General features: G+C 40.4%; 1 long non-coding RNA gene across 2 annotated transcripts in view; it reads left to right on the top strand.

The window, feature by feature from the left end:
- LOC141941516 (uncharacterized) overlaps nt 1–18,230 on the top strand; it is a 38,201-nt gene extending 19,971 nt beyond the window's left edge. Inside the window, exons 3-5 of one of the 2 annotated variants that reach the window (XR_012628362.1) lie at nt 7,069–7,149; nt 7,345–7,413; nt 18,155–18,230. This is a non-coding gene — a long non-coding RNA (uncharacterized LOC141941516). The remainder of the gene's footprint in view (nt 1–7,068; nt 7,150–7,344; nt 7,414–18,154) is intronic. The other variant, XR_012628363.1, reaches the window with a different exon arrangement.
- Nucleotides 18,231–26,680: the final 8,450 nt, after the last annotated feature.

Here is a 26,680-nt window from a genome sequence, read left to right as displayed (position 1 = left end):
AAAGAGTATGTGAAACAATGTGTGACTAAAATATCTTTCCACATATATTTCTTTTTAGCTCTTGATAATCTGCTGAGTACTGTTTTCCAGGCTGGGCGACTGTGGCTGGGCCATCCTGATTAATATCCACCAGTGATGAATGAGTCTAATTTCTTCTTCAACCTATTTATAATTTGGCTTCCACAACATTCTGTTGTGGAGAGCTCGGGAATTAAACTAAGCATTGTATAGGGGAAAAAAAGCTCTTGTTTGTTGCAGCATGCTGAGAAGTAATTGAGTCCAAGCACAAGAAATGTAAGCCTCTCAAACCTTTCAAAAACCATTTCACGCTTGGGCTGAACCTCCCATTTTACTAATGCTGAAGTTCCACATATGGTTATAAAGGACTCAAAACTGGTAGTTTTTCAGTAGTACCAGTAACTAGTGATATCTAAACCAAAGGCCTGCATCCATGCTTTAAATGTTGTATTTGGTTTTGCTAATTAGTTTTGACACTGTAAATATGGCTGCTCTTGTGAAGGAGAGTACTCTGTTATGGTGGCAAAGGGATCCTGTGCTCTGTTGTGGAGTTGAGGGAAATCTTTAGGAGGTTGGTTGTGTATCTGGAAATACTTGCACCAAATGATAAAAAGCGATTAAAGATTTCTAACAAGTCACATCATCCATTATGCAAGCATCGCTGTTTAATTTTGCATCATCTTTTTCTCTGACAGTTTTTCTTTCTTTCCTCAGAAATATCTGCTCTGGTTTAAATTTAAAAAAAAAAAAAAGGGGGAACAGGCAGGAAATAAGTCAGGTCTCTCCTTCGGGTGCTGTCTGATAGATGGTACAGATTCTGTGTGTTTATCTCTAGGGAATGGTGGTTGATGGTGAAAAACAAGAGCATGTCTCAGGAAAAATTGCATGGAGTGGGTCATTGATGTATTCTTTGTACAAAGCCATTTGATTACGGACACTACTATAACAGAGTAAATAAGACGGAGAACCCAATTAACAGTCCACCAGGAGCGGTGATGATGGTCTTTGTGTACTGCTGAGTGAACTTATACAAGGTTTTAGTTAGGCTGGAGGCTACTGCATTTACTGAATATTTTCCCTTGGTGGCAAGAGATGCTGGCTTTGTTCCTTTAAGGGGAGGAAGCAATATGAAAACTGAAAGAAAGCATGACTGAAGGTTGCAAACGGTAGCAGAGGATGGATAGGCTCAATTCAGTTTAATTTTGCTTGACAATTTACTTCATAATTACAGATCTTTTTTACCTAAACCCTGAATGACTCTACAGGAGCAGAGCAACTATGCTGCTAATTAAAAAAACAAAACAAAACAACAAACTTCACAGTAACTTGGGATGACTCAGTTCTGTTGTTTCTAGATGCCCTTGAAGTAAAAAACCTCTAGTAAGGAACAATACGTTCTTTTCTGTAAGGATACATTTACGTACCTACCTGAATTGAAGTCCTGATACAGTTAGTTCACCAGATGCAGATATTTACAATGTTATCTACTTTCTTACTGATATTTTTCAATCAAAATTGTATTTGCTAAGCAAGAATTTATTCAGAACATCATCTTCCTAAAATGCCTTATTTCAGGAGAGATGGACAGGTCTCAGTATGACTTCATTATGGAGTAGAGCTATATGTTTGGAAAAAGTCATGCTGGTGATTATTTTGGAAAGTCATGCAACTCTGTATTTCAAGAAGTAGGACAGTGTGTCTTGTCACTGAGAAAATATAGCAGCAAGGTGTGTATGTTCTGGGCTGTCTTTCTGCTGTTTGTTACTTGTCAGAGATGTGCTATTTTATGCCTACCATAATTAGGGCATGTAATAACAATCAGTCTTAGTACTCGAATGGGTTTTGGTAGCTTGTGACCTTCACACTAACAGATTTCAACAAGTTTATATGACCTTCTTGCTGATTGCAGCATTGTCAAGACTGTATAAATCACAGAAATTTTTTTGTTTCATGATAGGACGAGCTCTTCCACAGGGAATGGATGATTTTGTTGTCTTGAGCAGGACATCATTGGGACCTCAGTGTTCATTTGGAAGTACATCTGTGGGTGACATGGCATTTTCCAAACCACTGCCTGTTTCATCCTTGTCAGCTGTAGGGATTCACACCTTCACAAAGAGAGAAGCCTTTATATTTAATTTAGATATAGGCAGACAAAAGCTGGTAAAGAAGAATCATTCATATCGCCCCATTCCTCCTTGGGAACATATGCAAGCCCGGTCTTCTCCCCTGTGCAGAACTGCCCAGAAGTCCTGCTGCAGAATTGGGAATGAAACATTGAATTAACTAGAAACTTATCCTTCCCCTTGCATCTTCAGTTTGCTGATTTTACGCTCTGTGCCATTGTTCTGTGATAAGCCCAAACCCAGCACTATCTTAGAAAATGCAGGCATTAAGACTCTTAAGTTGAAACTGTAAATTTTTAAATGCCAAAATAAAAGCTGCTTTTGCAATTTTGGTAGTTTGACAAAGTTGTAAGCAACTGAAAACAACATCTTATGGGAAATGGTAAATTCTAGTTACAGTAATTATAAACTGGATTCTACATGGTCCCTTGTAAGGATAACAGTAACGGGATTAAAGAACAAATCTACAATGGTCTCTTTATGGTGATAGAAAAATCCTGCCGGCCTAATAAATTGTGTTATCCTATGGAGTCCATGCAGGGACTAAACCACCAGAAACAGTGATCTCATCCTTTTCTCATTTTCATGACTTATGTTACCTACAGCAATGTTTGATGTAGCTGCTTTCTGACCCTTGCTGGAGAGGCTCATTCTCTTTGCCATGCCCTGGAGTTCTCAGCATTGCTCAACGTGGGCTTTACTTAGTTAAGATTTTTTCATTTTCTGGCAGTCAATTTTCCTTTGTTAAATCCTGAGCACCCTGGCACTCTCAGTCACTTCAGTGTAATTTATTCATGTTCAGTTCGGTTTTCCTCCATGGAAAATTAAAAGTTGCTCTCACTAACGTGTCCATTACCCTCTGGAATTGTGACCAACAAACCTCCTCTCCCATTGGGACCTCTGGTACAGCCACATCCAAGAGATACTTGTTTATTTCAGTTTTATTGCTCTCTTGTAAAGCTATTCTGTGTCTCTGCAGGTAACGCTCTCATTTGGGCTGCAGCAATATTGCTTGTGTTGTCCTTTTTGCTAAGCATCTTTGAAAGGATAGTGGTTTGCAAAGATTTTCCACCCTCTCTAGTAATATGCAAGCCACTGTTACTTTCATGCGACAGAGGTACTCTTGTTTTAGACAGATTTATACACTTAAATTGTTACAGGACTTCATTAGAGCTTCAACCTGTATTGTATCTGGTCCTTTGTACATGAGCCTAAAAGAGTGAGCCGCAGGTGTCCTTCCTGTGGGATTGGGCAGCTTTGCAGGTTCCCTCCAAAGCATGTAACTTTGTACAAATATCAAAAGGAGTTGCCTTGGTAACGAAACCTCTGAGCCTTCATTCAGTTTCAGAGGAGCAGAAGGTCATATGCCGAGTCAGCAGAGCTGCGTGTCAGGTACTAATGGTGGGGGGAGAGTTAGTAAGGCCAAAGGTACTTATGTTTTTAAATGTCAAGTAAATTGAAAACCTCGTGAGAAGTAAATGGTAAATTTCCTTGTTGAAGATAATGGCTGAAGCAAGTGGTTTGCTTTCATGAGGGAAGGGGAGTCGCATTTACCAGGAAACTACCCTGTCTGTGCCTGTGTAATCATGCTGTTATCACAGGTGACATTATCATCAGTGTGGCCATGGGGATATATCCTCATGTCCCTAACAGCAAATGTTAGAGATGGCCTCAGACATCACCAGCCCAGTGTAGCTCTGGGGAGTTACACTGAGTCCAAGGAACAGTCACGAAAATTGGACCAGACCTTCAGCTGGTCTGCAAAACATGCCAAATCTACCCCACAGTTCAGCATGGAGAGGTGTAACCTCACTTCCATAAATTGTTTTCCTGCCTTTTAGTGATTTATTTTGTGTATCCAATAACAAGTGAGATTTTAAAATCCCTCTCAATTAAACACAGCTGCTTAGAAGCTGAGCATACTGTTATTGCATAGAGCAAATACGGAGACTGTGTCAAGAAGAGCCGTGACTAAAGCACAGGTGGTCAGCTCTGTGCTGATAGTGTGATGGAAGTGGACATCTCTTCCTTGTTACAGCGTGGGATCCTGCTTGCAACTAGCTCTGTATGCAGGGAAGCGGCGACCAAATGTGGCAGTGGCAAGCACAAGTGGACACCACAACTGTTTGAGGTTGGTTCTTAGGGATTGAGAGTGCTCGGCCACGCAGCAGCACGGTGCAAAGAGTGAAAAGCCCAACTCTCTGCCATCCTTTTTTAGGCATTTTTTTGAAGTTCTGCTCTACCCTGTATTCTTAGAGGAGAGTTAGGGCCTCCAAATCACTTCTCACTAATTAAGTCATATATGCACAGATAAATCAGCAAACATTAGAGGAAAAAGATGGTAAGGGGGAGAGTCCTCTGAATGTCTCAGTCTGCTGACCCACACCTAACTCTAGTCAAACTAGAGCATTGGTATTGCACTTCAATTATTGTTCTTCAGAATCCACATAGCTTATGTGTGCCTCCCTGCCTGGACCAGAGAAATCAGGAAAAATAGAAAGAGAGCAAGGGACAGACTGACTTGGAGCTATCTGTGTATCAGTATACACATATTTCATTTGGCCATCAACTTCATATTGACATAGCCCTCAGCCTTTTGGCTCTGGTTCCTTATGGTGTCTGTTGCCCTGCTTAACAAACAGAAGTGAGTGTGGTTACCATTTAATCTGCTACTGTTCACCTGACACCATTTCTGATGAAGAGCCATTTCTAATGAAGAGTCATTTCCTTCCCCATAATTTTCTAACTCTCCATATGGATTGCTAAGTATGAACACAGATTTTGAAGAGGGCAAGCAAACTTGAAACCACCTTAAGAGCAGCCAGTTAAGTTGTGGATAATGGTCTGTGCTTAAGTCTTCAACAACCAGGATGTTGCTCGTCACATACCAACTGTCACCATTACATCATGGGTTTGGAGTTTGTTGAATCTGGGCAGAACATTTTATTCAAAAATATTTTGCTATGAAACTGACAGTTTTCTAGGTCGTGTTATCCCTGAGGGCCAAATGGTGAGATGAGAAATGGTTTTGATGAGAGAACAAGCAGAGTATCTGCTAGTGCTAACTCTGTTCTACAGGTGACTGCATATTCTTTCTCTTGACACTGGCTCTTGACTCAACTGTGACATTTAAAGATTGGCAGCCATGACCAATTTAGGTATGGTACAAAGAGGACTGGAAGAAGTCAATATGTTGTGTTACTCTCATGTTAGAGCTAATTAGAAGATGAGCGGATCAAGTGTTCCTGCTGCTCAAAGCACTGGTTTATTGCCCTACCAGCTGCTCTGCTCTCTCTCCCTTCCTTCTTGATATAACCATGATTGAAGAAGCAAATTTCCCCCATGGAGAATGTGTGCAAGTGGTCTTCTGTGGTCATGAGGATCAGAGGAAGCTCTGCTCGCTCTCAGTTATTCTGTAATTGGGAATAAAAAGCCTCTTGTGATTCCTTCTCTCACTGTGGCTTCAAGTTGTTTTGTGCAAATCCATGATGTTCTTGACCATGTTTGCAGCTCAGGACAATCCTGCCTGTCAGGGTACGTTATGCCTTTTCCTCTACAGCCATTGTGCAACTGCTCTCAGGAACTCTGCACGCAAACCCCTTCCGGGCATGGACCTCTCACTCCATTTGAATAGGCATGGGACTTTCTGTAGCAACGTGTAAACAGACATGCTGGATGCTTTCAAAGAGTCTCAGTAACCTTGCTGTGCTAATAAAGGAATGAAAAGGAGCCTCAGAGTAACTGAGTAGTAGGCTCCCTTAACTGGGAAATGAAAAATCTGTACAGAGCAGTGTTTCAGATCACCAAGGTTTGCAAAACCACCACATGTCCTCATAATCAGGTTGAGGTTAAGTGGGAGACATGTAAGAAGAATCTTCCTGGAGGTGATCATTATTCATAATCCCTTAGGTGCTGCTGTTGAAACAGTCCTGTTAGGCAGCTATTGTACATAAGAAGGGTCACTCTGCCACTGACACCTTGAACTACCTGCAGTGCTGCTGTGTTTGGGGCATGAGAGACTTCTGTGAGGCCAGCTTGATGCCTTATTATTTCTTGTAAATTCTGCTTTGGAGATTCCAGATAAATGCACTAAATCCTGATTACCATTTTCTTTCATTTGTAAAAACAAGAAATGTGAGAGTACAAACAGTCTGCCTGGTTCTCAAAAAGCAGTGTCAGCACTATTTTAGTTCATAGTCACAAGGTTGTTTTTTCCCCCCTTCCCAATTTTTAATGAGACAAGCTTATATAGCACAAAAATATACTTGGAAAGCATTTTAATTCAGCTTGATTGGACTATCATGAAGATCTTAAACTTCTATATGTTGACAGAACTAGAAGCAAGAATTATCCAGTAGCATTATCTTTTAATGGCTGTTTCTATTTTTGCCCTGAATTCATTTGCTTAGAATAATAGCTAAATTCTTATGCAGTATATGGAGAAAGCATCACTGATGGTTCAGTTAGCAGACAAAGGCATAAATATCCTTAATTTTATGGAAACTTTGTTAGATGAATTTGTTTAATGCCAAATCAACGTTTTGTTTTTAGCTAGAAATAATTAAGCAGGATTGATGGCTAACAAGTTACCAACAGGCTAAAATGAACCACGGGCATAACAGATGAGTTCACACTGAACAAAGAAGTAAGGTCACTGTTAAGTATCTTGATTATCTCAAGATAATCAGTTATTCATCTTCTGAGGTATTCTTCTGCTTTTCAGAGCTTAAAACTTTTAGAGAGGGCAGCAATTTAGGCTGAATACTCACAGTAGTAAGGACAAGGAACTGAAACCTCTTTCTCTACAGGATGCATTGTAAAGAGTTTTTTGTGTTGCTTATGAAATATGTATACTGTGGGGATATTGCATTTTTATATGGTTTCAGTATATTTACAGTAATTAATTTTCTTTTTCTCTCTGCAGATAACTCTACAGCTGATGTATGAAATTTGGGTAGACTTCTAAAAGATTTTGAGCTAAATACCAGATTCTAGAAACTACAAGGTAAGATCTGTCTTCTAGTGCTTTTCAGTCTCATAAAATAAGGGCTGTCTGTATGTGCAGCTATAATAAGATCTTCAGTTTAGATTTTCATTTGGTCAGGTATATTATTTGATGTTCTGAAGATGAGCTCCAAAGATTAATTTCTTTCCATCACTTGCATCTTACACAGAGATCCATTTTTTATTATTTATCCAGCACAGTCTTCAGGTTATTTGATAATGCAGCTGCTGGCATTTGCTTCATGAAACCAATTGTCTTCTGAAGGTAAGTGCCATGAGGCCTTATGCTGGTTGTTTTTATAATGACAGTTTTCCTGTGAAAATAGCAGCACACATACTCAGGTTCATAAATGCATGATATTCAGAGCTTTATACCATAGAGTCATTTGCAAAGAAAAAAAAAAAAAACCACAAACAAACCACTAGACCAGGCAATGCTCTCCACAAGCAGTGAGTAGAGTTCATTCATGTAATGATATCACTTTGAAATGGATGCTACTGAAAAATGCGTGGTGTGTAACTAGCTGCCATTTCCAAATGTCATAGAATTCTTTGCCCTTAGAGAGGGACGGCAAAGCCTAGATCAGGTTAGCTTTAAATTTAATATGGCTTGCTCTTGGGGCATTTCCAGGCTCAGACTTGAGAGAGAGGGAATGGATTTTGATTCTGTAAGTCAGTTTTCTATTAATCTTGCAAGATCGTTAATGATCTGTGTAATTTGTTTAATATACATTGTGTATTGTTCAGCCTATATCTTTTAGTAGGTCTTGCTTTTCTTAATAGTTTAATGAATAGCTACTGAACCAACTGCAATAACATGGGCACTGAATTTCATCTAAAATATATTGACTTCCCATTTTGTGTCATGTCAAGAAATAAGCCCAATTTAAAAGAAGAGGTATGTTTTGTGAAAAGACATAAAAGGAGATATATTAAAAGCTGATAGGGCATGCCAAGTGTGGGGATGGGGATGGCATGAAGAGGCCTGAGAATAAAAACATGGGATCAGAGGAAGAGATGGAAATTAAATTAACCCTCTGAACTACCCTTCTTAGGTAATCTTTACACAAGTCCCCAATTCCACTGAAAATCAATTCCTTCCCTCACTAAAACATAAAATGTAAATAAATACCTTTATCTCGTTGAACAAAAACTATTTAAAAAATCAACTGGAGCAGGGCAGAGTTGAACCTTCCCACTGTTTTCTGTAGCACAACCCCAGAAAGTATTGCATGGCTTTTCTGTATAAAGAGTGCAGTTGCTTTGATGGTGTGTGTAGCACAGATATGCTCCCATGATTAACATATAAACAAAGATGTGCCACTTTCTCTTTGCATTGGCATTCTCGACAAACTAAGAAGTACCAGTGGTGTGTATTTCTAGGCAGATGCAAAGACACAGAAATGAATACAGATGCATGCAATAACCTAATATGCATCTTCCCTGGCATCTGCATAACAGAAGCCTTCTTTTAATGATTTACCCTATTCCAAGAGATTTCCAATGGCTATGTAAGGCTAACTGAGCGAAGTCCTCCTCGTAGATTATTAGTACTAGGAGACAATGTTATGTGATGTCTGGGTTTGGACAGTGTACTATTTCCTGGATAAAGGTTTTCATTAAATAAACGGGTTTGCTGAGCTCTATTTCCCCTTGGGGAATTTCAGGAGAGAGGCGAACTGTTTCTAAATCTGTTTTGTGCTCACCTGAGGGACTGCAGATTGCTGCCTGGCTGCATTGGGTCTGCCTCAACAGACACTGTGAGGAACTAGTCCTTTACCTCTCTTCATTCCTTCACCTTGTTGAGTCATTTCTGCCCATATTGAAGAAGAAATGAGAAATCCTAGATTACAGGAGGATTTTTTTGTTCTTATGTAGGCCTTATTTGAGGAAGAACATCTTAAGTGGAAAACCTATTGGTTTCCCCCACCCCAAAAAAAAAAGGTTTTTTTTCTAAAAAACCTACCCAGCTCTTCTTCTTTAGAAATTTCTCATAACATTGTTTGAAGAGACCCTTTTTGTTTGGAATAGACCAAATCTGATGCTTGGATTGGAGAGCTTGTGCAGGAATAGAATCTTTCATTTAGATTGAATGTGCTTTAATGTGATATTTTATAGGTGATTGGGTCCTCTGATATAAATAAAAGAAGGCTCCAAATTGTGGAATGGGCTTTGACCCCTACTGCCCCTGATCCCCCCTCAGACAGGTCTGTTTTGGCAAACACAGCAAGAAGGGAGACTACCTGTGGAACGGCTATTATTGTGAAGCGTGGCAGGAGCAATATCTCTGACCCAATGTGCGAAGTGACCTCCCAAACAAATGTCATTTTGATAAAACAATGCTTATTTATAGCATGCTGCACTTTTTAGTCTTGCTCGGAATCAGTGTGCCAATTTGCAGGCACACAAAGCATTTTGGTCTAAGTTGATACAGCAAAGGGATAGGAAAGCAAACAGGGAGATATAATGTCTTTTTCTCTGCATGGACAGACACAGGAGTAAAATCCCATTGTGCTGAATCCCAGCTCTGTGTTCTGCCTCAAGACCTGCTCTGCTGGAATAGGCTCCCTTGAGATCCTAGATGTCATAAATTTCAGGTCTGACCGACTTTCTGCTCATCCCCTCTCTCCTCTCTTGGCTGGCTGAGGCACACAGAAGACTGTAGGTTAATTACTTCAACTTTCACAGTGGGAAACTACACAAGATTCCCAAGTGCTAGCAGTTTCAGCAGCTCCCTAGATACTTCATTCCAATACCAATGTCATTGACTCTAGGGCTTTTTTGCTCATTCTGTAATTCTCTTTAATCATATGGGGCAGTGTGAGACAGCACTCAGCTTTTTGGTTTGTTTTTCTTGTTAGCCTTTCAGGCTTGATTCAGATATTTTCAAGTTACGCCGAGACCTCAAATGTTTTGATGACTCGGAAAGAGAGTAAGACATGCAATTAAGTGTAACAAACCCATTCCTGTGACATAGGACCTTTTAGTTTGCCCAGCCAGGAACTGTAATTCAAGCAGCACAACAAATTAGTATTTCATTTATGGTTTCTCTGGTCTGGGGGCGTATTAACTAAAAGCTGTTGTGCGTTTCAATGGGAAAACAAGTATGTTTTCACCGAATAGCAGAGAGCTTGCAGAGTTGATGTTGGAGGTCGGTAATTGAAATGTAAACACTGAAGTACAGTCATCCACTCCTGGGAGGAATGTGTGTAAGAAGGGAAACTCAGTCTTACTTTAACATTTCAGATTAGATTAGAAAAAGGCAGTAGAATGCTGCAGGAAGCATGAGAGATTGTATGGCTCAGCACCTTCACCAGGGCAGAAATGGGGCACAAGAAAATGTTGATTATATTTCTTTCCCAAAGATATGCCCCTGTATTGGCATTTGACAAGTTTTGGTTGAATCCAGTGTTGGTGAATTCTGGCTCTATAGGGATGGTCCAGCAGCTGGGGTTCTATGGGGTTAAAAGGTGATACTTTCTAGATGTTCAGCTCCAGGACAGAGTAGCTTTTTCAATCTCTCTAACTCCAGGAAAGAACTGACAGTTCTGGAAGAGGTCTGGCACAAGGCCAAGGATCAAAATGTTTGGATGTTTTCTAGTTGGGGAGAGTTCATTGGTGTCAGTACTACTAATTGCCTGTTAGAGAGGGGGGACTCTGTGAGCAGCAAGGAGCAGTCCTCCCTGGGATACTTCTGGGTGTTTCCTGTAGTTGCTCTGTATGCTGTCCAGTTTTCCTTTCTGTTTCATGGGCTACAGGCTCTATGGGAATGATTTCCTTGTGGAAATACTGCATGTTGGTATTTAGAGGGGAGGGGTGGGAAAGACGAAAACCCCAAACTTCTTTGATCTTTCAATTTTGTGAGAAGCTTTTCTTTTTTTATACTTCTGGCCAGCTGTAACCAAAACTCAGCTTTCCCCCCCACCCAGTTAAACTGTGTAGTCTCATGGCTTGGGGGATTTGATTTTTTTTTTTTTCTAAATTAGTGCTGCTGTCATGGGAGTAAAGATGTGGTGTAGCTGATCACAGGTGTCAGACAGCTGTTATGTCAGTGGGTAATGCAAAAGCAAGGATGAGTTCTAACTTACAGTAAGTCATTGAGGGCTAACGATTTCACAAGCATTTGGCCCTTGAAAAACTGTTACCTTCAGTTTCCTTATTCTGTCTAAAGAAAAGCATAACAAATCAGGAGTGCAAGCACGTTCACGTTAGTGGATGATGAATAAGGTGTCAAGTGAGGTTGTTTACTTGGAAAGCAAAATGGAGGAAAGCAACCCTATAAAAGGAGACAGTCCTTCAGGAGGAAGACACTTGCTGAAAGAGCACAAAGCTGTTGTTAATTCTTTGCAAAATATTATTTATATGAGTTAGATTTCTGTGACAGAAAAACTTAGATTTAGGTCAGAATATAAAAACCTACCAGATACTGGTAACTGGATAAACAACTATGAGAAAACAGAATAACCTATGAACAATATTTTTCTTGTTTATATTGATCTGTCTTCCATCGCAAGGCCTAGTGTATTTCTACTACAAGAAAACTTCCTGTGGACTGAGACACAGTGAATCCCATAAACTGTTTGGTAGTACGAAGAGATCAAGGAAATATTAAATATGCTGCGGGGGAGGCTTGGTAATACAGGAATTTTCTTCTTGTTAAGCTGGATTGAAGCAACCTTCATATAAGAATTAGAGCTGACCTATCTCTTCATGCAGAAAATGAAACCTTGAGCTCTCTGTAGATTAAACCTATGGAGGGTTATACGGTCTGGATGCTTTACTATATTATTTTCTTTCCCAAGTGCAGTCTAGTAATTTAAATGTGGTCTAAAAGTACAGCCCTACTAAAATAAACATAAAAGAAGAAATTTTTGCCCTTCAAAAAGCTTTTTGTTTTCCTTGGGCACAACAATAGTCTTCATTTTCTACTTCAATAATTGACTTATGTTTTATTTAATGTTAAAAACATTTATTGAGTTCTCCCTGAGCTGGTTGTGTATCCCTGCTTAACAAATAGATGTTTATACAAGAACTAAAATTACTTTCTGAATGGTTGATTGGATCATTGCAGATATGTTAGACCCACTGCATACACAGAGAGGCAAGTCTCACATTTGCTGGATACTGTTTTTAATGTATCACCAATGAGCATATCTGAAAACATTTATTTTTGCCAGGACAGTTTCATAGAGCTGTGACTGACAGTTGAAAGTTGCTGAGCTGATTACCTGGAGCGTTAATGTATTGCCATCCCTTAGCCCAACCTTGGCACTAAGCCAGAATAGTATTATTATTTCATAAGATAAACCTCTGATAGCAAAACATTTTGAATATGGATTGAGTAGTAGAGAAATGAAAGAAACAGTCCGGGTCAGATCCTCAGCCATTGTAAATTGGCCCCATTGGGCTGTGGATGTGTGCTGCATTTTGACATTGTTCCTTTGAGAGCTTCCCACTGGACAGGTGCAGACGAGGAAAGCCATTTTCTCAAACTGTAGGCTGCAGATAAAACAACAGCAAAATGTTCCCCCTACTTATTTTTAGGCCAGAGATCTGGGAAGTCAAGCTGGTTGCTGCTGCTCCCAGGTGCAAAATTGCTGTTTGGGGTGGGAGATAACTCTGACTGCACCCCACCTCTCCAGTTCCCTCTGAAGCAGCCCGCTAAGTCTGATGTCTCTGTCTCAGCCCTTCCTTTGTTCTTTTGCTACTCAATTCCTGTGAGGTAGTCCAGCTCAGCCTGGCCTCTAACTTTTCACCACATGATGAGAGGAAATCTAGATCCAAAGCTGGCTGCTTGCTTAAAGGCAGGAACGGCTTTGGGGGTCCATTCAGACACTGCAGAAATGCAACAGGAGGCCCAGTTGAGACAGTGTGTCTAAACCTGTGATGATTCCCTACACAGCATGGACAGCTCTCCCACTTTTTCGGCCCCATGGATTTCTTTTCATAGCAGATGTGCTTTCAGTCATCTTTGAATTTATAGCACAAGCTCAAAAGGCAGTACGAATGGTAGGGTGCTGCTTCAACATATTTCTCCCTTAAGAAGGCAGTTGTGAAATTTTCATTAGTTCTAGACACAACAGAAAAGATATCAAAGGTTTATACCATTGAGGAGATTAATTGTACCTCATAAGGATCAGCACTGCACTTTATCTAAGCTTATCCAGCCAGAAAGTGAGCAAAATCTGCTATACTTTTTGCCTGAACCTAACCCCAACAGAAACAGCTCTATCATATCAAGGCACCATTGATAAGGGGCTACGCAGACTGAGCCTTATCAAGAAAAATATAATTCTTGTAAATATTAATCCATTTCACTCAGAGGCAAGAACCTTTGGTGCTTTGTAACTTTTGGAATAAAATAATTTAAATCCCATGATGCAGGCTAAACAGGAAACCAATTTTCAAGCAGACTTGGGCAGTGAAAGAGGCATCCATTTTCCTGCTTTTAATTTAGAGGTTGGATAACTAAGAGAGGCAGAAAATGTAATCTTTTTTCCCTGAAATTTTTATCCTTTGTAATTGAAATACACCTGGCTGTAGCATATGTTTCCACAACTGCCAAGCAGGCAAAATGAGATTTTTCAGAATGGATTAGATGGACAAGGCGTGTTGAAATGCATCTGGGCAAATTGCATTGAGAACGAAGTAGGTGCCGAACTCTTACTGAAAATCGAAAGTAGCAAGGCTTTTACTTCTATTTGTGCCAAAGAAAATCCTTCTTAATGATATATTCAGTCTTCAGGTCTCATTCACAAAGAGCTGGGTAGGTTTTTTCCTTATGCATTGTGTTTTTAAACCTACTTCTTCCAAAGGAAGGCTCCTGGATTGAAAGAGAGATGCACATTACTTGAGACTGCATCCAGCAAGGGACTTGGGTAATGAGAAGTTGACCTGGCAGCCTTCTGACATGCTTGGGTGGGACCCATGTCCTGTAAAGGTCATGGGAACAGCTTGGTGTTTGAGAAGGAACTTTAATTCTAATCCAAAACAGATAATAAGGTTTTAAAAGACGTGGCATGAATTGTGACTCTGTTCCAGATTAAAAATAAAAGATAAAAAGCTCTCTTATGGCACCCTTTCCTGGTAGCTATTTTCATCCTGTTGGGTTGAGTGCTCTTCTTCCACTACCCCACTTAGTTATTGTGCATTTTGCTTTTGCTGACAAACCCGCAGATTTCGGATGAAAACAGTTTGCAGCTGATTAAGGATGGTGTGCCTGTCAATTTCTTGCTAATCTCTCTTATTGTGCCCTTTGTAAAAATGACAGTCATGTATAAATCCTAGTCTAAATCAATACCTGTAAGTGCTAATCTCTGAAGAGGAAAATGTCAAATACCTCCTACTGCGTGCAAGGACTCCAATTGTATGGCATCAAACAGAAAAGGCTACCTAAATTGTTCACCTTTTTCCCTTTGCCCAGTGCTTTGTATTTTCTTTTCTAGCATTCCTTACATCATTAACAATTCTCATATAAACAGTGCCTTAATGGTGGTAGGTGTCACGAGGTGACTTACAGCGCAACATTGTCATTTCTCGCCCTGTGGTGGAGCCGCCAGTGGTCCTAGCTCTCAGCCAAGCATAATGTTTTGGACAGTGCCTTGAGCCCTGGAGTCAGCCTTCTTCCTTACTCATTGGACCTCTTCTGAGAAATGTTTCTAAAAGCTCTGAGTGTTAGTTGCATATTTAAGTGCACTTGGGGTGACCAGCGCTAGAATCCTGGAGCCAAAATCAGTAGTAAATTTAGTCTCTGTTCTGGGACCCTAAATGCAGATTTGAACACTTACCATCAGTATTCTATCCTATGCCCATGGATGTTTTTCTTGCTGATTGACATTAGGACACACAGTGGTTTTAAAAGCCTGCTCTTTGCTCAAAAGTGCCAGAGGGGAAAAGCAAATAAGTAAACTGTAAGACTGAAAGATCGCTTAGAAATGAGAACATAGTGTGTTTCAAGGTAAAAAGGCTTTGCCTGCCTATTCTGCACCTGTTCCATCTCTGCAGAACTATATGCTCTGGTTTTTAAATTAAAATTATTGGTTAGACCGTAATAGCCCATAAAAGTATTTCAGAATATAGTGAGAATTTCTGCTTTCACCGACATCCTTGGTCCTCTTGAAAGACAAGCTGCTTATGAACCTTAGTGCATTTGGGACCCTGATTCTAGGAAGTACTTGAAATCACAGCTTTTTTCATGACTGAGATTAACAAACTGATAAGGACAGAAACTCTTTATGTAATTTTTACAACTTTTAGCAATTTTATTTTTTTTAATAAGGTACATGTCTGAATTTTGTTTGTTATTGCATTTATTCTGTTGCTGAAATACCAAGCCAAATTTTAAAAATCCCTAGTCTCCTTTCATTACATTCCTAGATAAAAACGTCACTGATGCTATCACAGCCCAAGGAAGAGCCAAGGAACACTGTGTCACTAGCATCTTCAGATATGTCTAAGTGCTCTGTTTCTTAGTTTCAGACAGCTGCTTCTGAAACATGTTCTAGAAACTCTTAAAATACAAGCAGCAGAGAGTGTGTCAGGCAGAAGTAGTTAGAGCTGGGGGGTCCCTGTAATCTTGACGAACAAATTAACGAAGTATTAACAGGTCAGAGTCTACAGCCACACCAGATGAAAGGCTTCCTAGGAACCTAGGAACTCACCTGAGTTTTGGTTGTGTTCCCCTAGTCATGGAACAGCATGGGAGAGGGATAACTGCTAGAAGAGAGACAGTATTTCCAAATGGATAGTTGCAGATTCCTCAGGAATGATCGGGTCTGTGGAACTGACTCTTATGGGGTATTTGTGAGATAGGAGAGCTTCTCTTAGAGGAGAAGCTGTGTTCTCCTAAGGATTGTTTTTTTGTGTTTTCCAACAAAAGCTGCTTTCAACTGCCATCTTTGAGAAAGTACCCTTGGATTGTGCATACTCACACTGATTTCCTCCTGTAAAAACACAGTCAAAGAATATATCTAACAGTCATCCCCTTTTCACAGCTCTGCAGCTGGGAGGACTGCCACTTTTCTGTCATTTCATAAAAAAGCTGTAGTTTCTGTTTTATGGCAACTTTTGGAAGCCAGGAGCAAATAAGTGTTGGAGAAATAACACAGGCTTATGAGTAGTAAATTTGCACCTTTATACCTAAGACAGCTAGTGCTGAATTCTGTTCACATAAACAGTCCTGCTGGGGAACACCAGGTTTGTGTGAAAGCATATTTCAGTGCATAGACCGCTTTAGAGATGTTTACTACCAAATAAAAACAGTGCAGAATTGCAATCTGTTCTGCCTCTGTTGCATCAGTGAAATTTCTGTTGACCTCAGCAGGAGTTATGTTGTCTGATGAGGCTGAAGCAGCACCTTTCTTTTTCCTGGAATGAGGTGATTTAGTTCATTTTAAGGGATGGAAGCATCTCACACCTCAACATTTTCGTATCACATAAAAGATTAAATGTAATTCAAGTCACCTCTCAAGAATTTGTGTGGCGAATCTAGTAGGCGGATTGAACCTCACTGTGGCTCCAGGGAACTGCATGATAAATCAACAACTGTTCACCAGTTGGATTTGTTTGCAGAGGCTTAAACGCATAATGTAATGGTGCGGTACTGAAAAGGTGCTGCATTCCAGCCCTTACAGATGTGCAGAGACTGCACTAGCTGATTATTTAGAGCTTTTATTAGGTGCTTTGCAAGATGCTGTGTCAAATATTAGTCAATAGATATAGATATGAACATTTAGGCTACTGGGCAGCTGCACCAGAAGTGCAAGCTGTTGCAGGGAAGCCACCCAGAAGGAGGCAGGCAGGAAGCAGCGTGTTTGCCATGACAAAGAAGTACATCTCATTCACACATCTGCTCAGCTTATTTCCCATAGCAGTTTCTCGCACTGTTCTGTTTGGGCTTTGCACGTATTTTGGCCTCATCTTTTCTCCATGTCTCTTCTTTGATGCCATTTTTCTTTTGTATATTGTCTTTGGTTTATCCATCTTTCACTTCTTTCCCTCATCCCTCCTCCTCTGCATTCCTATTGCCTTCTCTCCTTGCTTTTCCATTCCCGCAGTCTCGCACAATTTCTTCAGCCCTCTTACTTTGCCACCCTTCCTATGTTACTTCCATTGCTACATTTTCCTGGGCAGCATGCAAAGGCCAGCTGATAGGGTGTAATCACCCTGGCTGTATCCAAATGGGAGCAGGGCTGCAGCTTCTAGAGACCTTAAAACTACTGCATTTCCAGGGACCCCTCGGCTCTGAGAAAGGAGAGGACCAGCACATGGTTCCTCCTGCACTAACTGATCCTGGTAGTGTTGTGCAGGGCAGCTCAGAAGGGGAGCTGCAGCTCAGTTACTTCTTCATGAGGCTCTGAGACTGTCATCCCTTCCCAATGAGACCCTCAAGGTACAAGAAGGACCTGAGCTGTCGTATTTGGATCAAGGCCTCACCTAGGAGCATTTAGGTCTGTTTTGTAGAGTAGGTCAGGTTAAGACATACTCACCATATATTTTGGGTTTTTTGCCTCCAGTCATCCTTGGTCTAATGCAGTCAGAACCGGTGAAGTTCATTACAAAAGGTACAGGTGTTACCCTGCCAGAGGGATATGTACTACAGAACATGCCTTAGGAACAAAGGGGTAGTACATTGTGTTGGAAACTGTCCCTGCCTTTGGAGAGCTTCTGTAGTCTAAAAAAAAATCAGCTGCCATATTTGGCATTTGCTCAACCCACAGAACTTAGTTATTATCTATCATGGGCTTGTAATTTATCCATTAGCTTCCGAGCCATGCTGATAGACCTTTCATAAGTCTGTCACCCTTAGATAAAATAGTCGTAGCTCTTTGCCTTTCTTTACCACATAGTCACAGCAGATGTTTTAATTGCAATAGGGAAAAACAAATTTTAACAATTTTTTTGCAAAAACACAAGGGAAAATGAAACTTCTATGCAAACTATTTCATGTGTATGTTTCTTGGGAAAAAAATGCCTTATATGAGCCCTGCCTTTTTATTTTATTTTAGAAGAAGCATTGGTACAAAGACCTGGGAGTGTTCCACCACGTTGCAGTTTCAACCCTTTCTTGCTGAATGTTACAGCCTTTTCTGTAAGTTTAGCAAGCTATATCTTAAAACTTATTTCCCAGCTATAAGACCTCATTCCTTCAATGGTTTTCTTCTAATGCTTAATATTTTATTTTTCAATGTAATCATGCCTCAGTATGGATTAATCATAGCCATTTGGTTTTAAAATAATACTGCACCTGGTATTAAGTGTCCCTTCCTTGTCAGTGCTTTCCCCTAGATGTGTTTTTTGTGATTCTGTAATTGTGACTTTCAGAGCAGCCCTATCCGTTCTCTTCTGTCACTTTGGTTCGTTGAAAAAACTCAGCTGGACTTTGCAACCTTTGGGCTGAGTCTTGGTTCCCATAACTGTCCTCATTGTTTTTTTAATACCTGCAGCAGTTTCAATCTTTCTTGATTCTGACCAGAATTGTTCACATTATTCAAATATTCCCATTGCAGCTCATCAAATTCTTGACTAAAGAGAGACCCTGCTTTTGTCAGAAATGCAAGGTAACAAATAATTACCAATGACTATTGGCAGAAAGATAGCTAATAAATACTTCAATCTCAGATGCTCTTTCACTTAACCTTGCAGCAAATACTGATTTTAAGATAAAGTTACCTTTAGATATGTGTGAGTAGTTCCTATGATGTTATAATTATGTCTTCTTTCCAGAAGACATTCTTTCTTCTAGCATTTGCCTGAATTTGTAGGTTCAATAAAAGAAATTCAGATCTGACATCTTAGCCAAATCCTTGGAGGTCAAGAAAACTGCAATTAGCCCATGTGCCTGTAGCTACAAAGCCATCCTTCTCTCCTGCTGTTGTGAGCACCAGCTCACAGCCCACTTCTGCTTTGATTTCCTGGTGACCTTTCATTTCAGTGCTCAGCCCTGTTGAGACTCTCATGAGGGATGCTACAGAAATGAATGGAATCGCTCCTTGAGCAGAGAAATGCCAGACCTTAAACAGGCAGCCAGGGAGGGCAGGGGATAAATGATGCTAAGAATGGTCTGTTCTTGAGAAGGAAAAGCTTGTTTCTCTGCCAAAAGGTTAGAGGCCCTGTAGACTCTAGTCAGTTGCTTTTGGAGGGAGCAAACTTGGGGTTTTGCATTTCCTCATAATCTTTCATGCAAATGTTCCAATACTGGGTGCCTGATTAAATTAGATATGCATAATTTATATAAATGCCCCCATTTTGTAGGTGAGTGCAACACTGGAAGCGAGTAGCAGACCTGAGAGGGGATTCAGTCTCTGAATTCATGTATTTGAACCACAGAGCTCACTTTGCTTTGAGGGCATGCTGTCATCACACAGGTTTTCCTTTTTAAATCCTATTGTCAGCATCATCATCTATCATGTGTATGTGGGTAGTTTTAAGATGACTAATATATTAACAGCAATCTCTGTTCATTTTTAAGATTATTAGCAGACTACTTAATTATTAATGGCATGATGGGTACACTCAGCCCATGTCTATACAGCTGTGTCAAGCTGTGATAGTCACCTGTTAGCCACGGTGATTCCATGTGATTTTCAAAGTACATACAAATGAATGATATTGGTCTGTCTCCACTGGGCTGTTTCAGGAAGAAGTGGTACTTGCAAGGTAGCAGGAGTGGAAACAAGAAGTTAATCAATGGTTGGCATTTGCTGGATTGGGTGAAAGAGAAAACAGAAAAATAAAAAAAATTCCTGGACCCTTCATGAAGGAGGGGTTGTTTTCTGGCTGCATCTGTCAGGGAATATCTTTCAGAAAAGAAGGGAGAGGAGGAGGAGGATGTCGTATTAGGACATCAGTGGTCCCTCTTGGGCAAGTAGCACACCAGAATTGTGCCACGTACTTTGGGCTAAGAGCACGGCACACAGCTCCTCCTGCTCCCACTAAATGGTTCAGAAAGTGTTTTATAGACATTTTCTTGAGAGCCAGCATAAGGGAGGTTCACTGATTTTATCTAAACTCTTTCTAAACCGATTCAGTTAAACTGCAAAAATTTTTTTTCTATTTTTTTTTCCCAGCATGTATTCAAGGCCTTTGTAGGTTAAAGACAATAGTTACCATTAGTGCTAAGCTGCTCTCATCCCTAGAGCTCAAGTGCTTTGCAAGGATGAGTAAGTGTTATCAATCTGATTGAACAGTTACACATGCCCAATTACAAAGACTTGAAGCAATTGCTAGAGAACCTGGTGAGTGAAACTGAGGCTGTACGGGCTCAGAGAGCAGGGAAAGTTTCCTTGACCCACTTGTGTGAGGCTGTCTCTTGCTTCTCAGAGCTAGAAGATGGTCGTGTGTATGTTTATCAGAGCGAGAGGGCATATAAGGAGGAGTGTAAAGGAAATAAATGTTTTATAACAATTCTTGTACTTCTAGAAATTAAGTCTGTGTAGTACTGAAAGTGAAAATAACTGTTCTTTTGACTGACTTGTTTTCCTCTACTGAAAAGCACTATATCTTTGCCCTGAAATGGTTTAAAAGGAGCTGGAATGGCCATGTATTTCTCCTAAAACTGAGTGATGTGACCGTTACGAGTCACCTCATTCCTAGGATAAAATCTGTTGAACATGAGCACTGCTGGTCATAGAGATGTTCTGACATTGATCTGAGCTCAGGAAAATGGGAAGGGTCATTGCTGCTGACTTAATGAAGTTGATTTGTTGAAACAGAGGCAAATACAAATCAGCTTGTCAAATCGGTAAAGCAGATAGTGCCATCCAGGCCATAGAAAACACTTTATTAAAGAGTCTGTCTTGGAAAGGAAGAAAAAAAAAATCTAGCAATGAAACTGAGGCTGTAGCTGTTCAGATAGTAAACATGCAGAGATTTCTTGTGTGAGGGGCTGAATGTCCTCACTCGTTATCTCTCAAAAATGTAGATGTGGAAGGATCATGATTTAGATGGTGCCTGGGGTCCCCAGCTAAGAGTGAGGAGTTTTAGGCTCTAGTCCCTCTTCCAAGACCTTGCTATATTTCTTATTCAGTGACTCCTGAATATCAAGTGCATAAACAGTCTTTCTGCCACGTCTGTGCTTTAGGTAACTACAGGCTAGGGGATTTCAGGATTGCATTTCTGGATGCTTTAAACCCTCTTTGGGATATGGTACCTTTGCACATTGGGTCATAAGTATTAGATACAATAGATCGGATTTAGTTGCTGGAGTCAGAATGAGATTTCAGTAGTTTCCAGAATGGAATTGAACACACATTTTGTTAATGTTGTTTCAAAATGGAGGTTTAAGTTCTTGTATCACTTCTATGCTGTCGAAAACTTCACTCAGTGTCCTGATTTCAGCTGGGACAGAGTTAATTTTCTTCCTAGTAGCTGGTATAGTGCTGTATTTTGGATGTAGTATAAGAATGATGTTGATAGCACACTGATGTTTTAGTTGTTGTTAAGTAGTGCTTATCCTAAGTCAAGGATTTTTCAGTTTCCCATGCTCTGCCAGCAAGCAGGTGCACAAGAAGCTGGGAGGGAGCATGGCCAGGAGAGCTGACCCGAACTAGCCAAAGGGATATTCCATACCATAGGATGTCATGCTCAGTATAGAAACTGGGGGGAGTCGGCTGGGAGAGGCTGATCTTAGCTCGGGGACCGGCTGAGCGCGGGTCAGTGAGTGGTGAGTGATTGCATTGTGTATCACTTGTCGTCTTTGGGTTTTATTTTTCTCTCTTTTTGTTATTTTCCTCTTCATTACTAACATTATTATTATATTTTATTTCAACTGTTAAACTGTTCTTATCTCAATCCAAAGTTTTACTTTATTTTCTTTTTGATTCTCCTCCCCATCCCACCAGGTGGGGGGGGAGACGAGTGAGTGAGCAGCTGTGTGGTGATTAGTTGCCAGCTGGGGTTAAACCACGACATTCAGGTTTAGAGATAATACAAATGTTCATGCTTTTTTTACTCCTCTATTTCATGCTGTCAGACTTTTCATTAACGTCTTTCACAGACAATTCAACAGTTCAAGTAAAAAAAAAAATAAATTGAAAGTAACTTAACATTTTTTTTCAAATTCCACAGGCGAGTGAGTTAAGCCAGTGGTGCAGTGAATTGGCAAAAAGCCCTGGCTTTACAGCTGTTGTGCAATATGTGAACGTGAGCTGTAACCAACTGTGCTGTCCCTGGTGGAAAGATTTGTGAAGGTGAATTGTGGAAGGGGGGAGCCATCAGAGGGGGCTGGAGTTGATTTATAAATGCTTCTGAGTAGGCTGAGGCTTTCGGTTGGAGTAACTGAACATCTGGTTATGGACCATGTTTGTTTCTATAGTAGTAAACAGAAGAGTTGAGGCCAAAGTTAAAATAAAATTTCTTACCATATAGATTCGCTGAAGTGTTGTACACATACTTTGAGCATCATGGCTGGCACCACTTCAGTGAAACCTGTGTGCTTCACCAGCTGTTAGAATATAACCCATACGGTAAAGAGCTCAGAAGAGACGCACTGAAAGATTTAGAGCAATGCCACCTAGTGATAAAATATAATCTCCTGAAATAACTCTATTTTAATTTTCCAGGCTTTAAGATGCTTATTCCTTCACTGTACTCTTTGGCAATTCCACTTCTTAGCATTGAACTTGGACATCAAAAATGCCTTGAGGCATAGTTAGAGCTTTTGCTCGGCACCAGCTTGGATTTGTAGGTATGGCTCATATCCCACTGAGAGCAGCGGGCAGAGCTGACCAGGCGGAGCCTTTTTGCCTCACTTCTTTCCTCCTGTCTTAGACCAGTTAGTGGCTGAGTGCTGATATCACTACTTAGCAGGAGGGAGTGCATCTGAATCTGACCATTTTTAGCCTTTGATGCCTGATGGTGAATAATTTTTTCCCCCAACAGCTGCCTGAATAAGGTGTCCATCTGTTCCTTATTAAAAAAAACAATCCTTTATGTGCTTAACGTTATGCAGCCTATATCAGTTGAATATAGGGTGTACTTTGTCCCATATTTCAGCAATAATCACACAGAGGAATCTATACAAAGATACAATGGTGTGATTTGATAAGATCCATGATTGTTGTATTGCAAACAGAACACTGAAGGCTTTTCTTTGCCTTTTCCAGTGTTCATTTCTTCTGTTTTTCATATTCTTTTTGTTATTGTATTTCCTGGTAATGCAAACAGTTATTCAATATTTATGAGGCGTAACTGTGACCCTTTAATAACCAAAATTATTTGGACTGTTCTATATTATGCACTTCCACAAGAAGATTGAATCGATATGTTTCCCACCGAGATTCTTCTTGTCTTGTGATGCCCTTCATGATGTTGGTGATCCTGGTGCTTGATTTCCTCACGCAAGGTATCACGACGGTTCAAAGGGATGGCTCCTGAGAGTAACCTGAATAGGATATGGCTAAAAGAACCTGCTAAAACAAACCTTTGGGCAAAACAGCAATGCAAATTTGGGGAGCCAGACGCTTTTTCTTTTTGATGTTTTTAAAAAAAATGGTCTGTGGCTTCGCCAGGACCGCTGTCCTATCATATGTATTTGGTGAGATACATGTACAAAGGCAAACCTGTGGTAAAAACCAGAGCTTTTATTTCCTTTCCAATCTAAATTCCTTTGTCTTGAATTTGAAACTGTTGATTTCAAATGACGTGTCCGTCTCTCCTCTTTTTTTGATCTTCTTGTACTCTTTTCTCGGAAGTGAAATTCAAATGGAAAATTTGCTGAATACCAAGTCCTCCCTTTGGATGCTGATGCAGCTCTGCTCCCACCGAGAGGTAAGGGTTGCAAAGAGCTAACAAATTACTGAGAAGTCTCTTGAAGGGCCCCCCCCCTTGAAGCCAGCATGGTAGTTCTGATGGAAAATAGGTTCTCACTCCTTAAAATCTGATCGTGTAGCAAAGTAAAAACAAAACCCAAAATAAACTAAACTTCACTTTTGCCATATAAAGTTCTTTATTGAAGATTTGAACTCTCATCCGCTCCTCATGGCTTCTTTATTTTCTACAAGTAAAATTCGGATGTAGCCAAACACCGGGTTTGTGCAACAGTTTAGAAGTGACCTCTCGAGCAGAGCCTGCACATGTTTTTGTGATGCTCATTATAGTTATCTCACAGGAGAAGTAATAACAGGTAATGCATTTCTTTATAATGAGAATGATGTCATGAGAGCAGTTTAGGGGACAAGCGATGTGTTTTTCCTAATGATTTATTTGCTTATATTTTTTCCTTTTTTTCTTACACTGTCAGAATTGAATGTTTCTTTTTTAATTATGAATGTGCAGTGGCTTTTTGGTGAATTGTTTAGGAAGCCATGATACTGCGGAGTGTGACAATATAAGTATATAGCCTTCACAATGATTTGGAAAGGGACAGCACTACAAAAAAGAAGGTATAGGAATAGATGTGTTTGTTTTCATGCCAAAAATCCAGACAAAATTATTTCTGTCAGGGGAGAATTTCAAAGAACTGATAGGCTTTGTCATCCATCTCCCACTGAATTTCAGTAGGCTTTGTATGGCCTGCCTTTTAGAAAATCCTCCATTTTTCTTTACAAAAGGCTGTTTATTGTTGTTGTCTACAGCACAGCACTTCTGAACCTCAGACTTGAATAAGGTTTCATTGCGTAAACAGTCTTACTAATCGTTATGTAAGGTGCACGTGAGATGGAGGGAAAAAATCAAATTTTCATTTCTCCCTATGTGTTTCCCATTGCTAACCTGTCTCCTCTGCGTCAGCTGTGGCCCCTAGCAAACAGCTCTTTGTGGCATGATCGGTGACAGAGGGTTGGGCTGGTGGGTGGTGGCAGCTGCACTCAGTGTCACCATGTCGGGATGTGGCACACTCTGACCCTCCAGATGCCCAAGCTGGTATCTGCAAAAGACTGTCTGCAGCATCTTCTGAGCCTTGTGCCACAGTTTTTATCCTGTACCAGCACCCCAGCTCCAGTGCCTCCATACCAGGAGTGTGAAAAGGTCACTGCTTGCAAGGGGAAAGGTTTTTAGGCAGGGTCTGGGAATGAGACAGCTGAATGTGAATCTAAAGGTAGCTATGCAGAGATCCTGAAGGAAATGACCCTTAACAGGGATAAATAGCTATTAACTTAAAACTATTACCCTGGCATGATGCTTTAAGCTATTTTGGTGGTCTTCTATTTTTTATAGTAATGATTAAGGCTTTTTTTAATTCATGATGACATGAAGGAAAAAACACTGGTCTGCAGCCTTTTCCAGGGAGGGGTGTGAAGTGCAGGCCTGTGAAATTGGTACAAGAAAGAGCACAGACAAATTCACCTTATTCGTGTAGCAAGCTGCTTAACTCTGGCAGGACTTGGCAGCTGAATTACGAGAGAAGTGCTGAAAGCAGCCCAGCAGAGATGGGGCAGATTTTTTCCTATCTTTGCCTCTACTTTTCAATGGGCTGCAAGGCTTGAATAGGAAATGGAAAATACAGAAGTTTTGTAAGTTTGTTCCATCAAAAGGATATTTATACAATGGAGTCTTGAAATCTTTGTTTTCCTTATTATCCTCTTGTCCCATGTTTCAGCCAAACATTTGCAATTAGTGCTCCACCAAAGTTGAAGAGCTCGTTATTAGTTGTGCCACACCTGTATGTTGTCATCCATTTCTCTTTACCAAAGAGATGAACAATTACAAGGGCTCAGAAAGTTGAACAAACCGCAGTTACTGCTCTCTCTTCCCCACCTTCCCTGAGCCTTTCTGGAATTCATTTGGGACACAGTTGGGAGCTTCTGAAGGCAAACAATTAGATTTTTTAGTAATTCATGAAAGTTTTATTACCCATGTGGGTGGATTTCTTGGAGAACATCTTGCTGGATCTTTTGATGTTCTGGTTTTAGTTCCACTTTCAGTCTTTCCTCTGATGCTTGATCTGTCCAGTCATTTTCCTTTGGCCCAGTCATTCTTATGGTTCACAGATGTGAACCATGACTTTACCTTCACTTTCTTTTGCCCTTTTTCCTTAAGCCTGCTGCTATTGTTGGGTTTTGGTTTGGGTTTTCTTATATTAGTATTTCCAGGTCTCGCTTAGAGCTTTCTTTCGCCCATTGTTATCTTCTAAAATGTCACTGAGACCATCTGCTCCAAACTGACTCTGCTGAGCAATTCTAGTTCTCTAATGTCATTTGCACAGACCTCTTCTCCAGACAGACTCAGTCTTCAGCAAGGAACTCAGTGGCATAAAACCCAAACAAGCCTGGTAAATGTGACAAGCATATCCTTTTATTATAAATGAACCACATATTTTCATTACTTTTAGTACCTCTCTGCCATGGCTGCCTAAGCTGAACATTTGTCTGCATGGATATTAAGCAGTGGCTAAGAATCAGATTCAGGAAACGATTTCAGCACATGGGTAATCATATTGCATTTAGCAGACATGTACATGCTGTAGTCCTAGTGAAATCCATGAAGCTTTCAGCGTGGGCCTAAACTTCATCATATTCAAATGCTCAGTTAAACACATTCTTCTTTCAAGGGCTTTATTCTTCTGGCTTGCGAACATGCATTTTACATATAATCTA

Source organism: Strix uralensis, chromosome 3, assembly GCF_047716275.1.
Source record: "Strix uralensis isolate ZFMK-TIS-50842 chromosome 3, bStrUra1, whole genome shotgun sequence".
Taxonomy (NCBI): Eukaryota; Metazoa; Chordata; class Aves; order Strigiformes; family Strigidae; genus Strix; species Strix uralensis.
The sequence above is the reverse complement of the archived record's forward strand: the minus strand, read 5'-3'. Positions and strand labels throughout refer to the sequence as shown.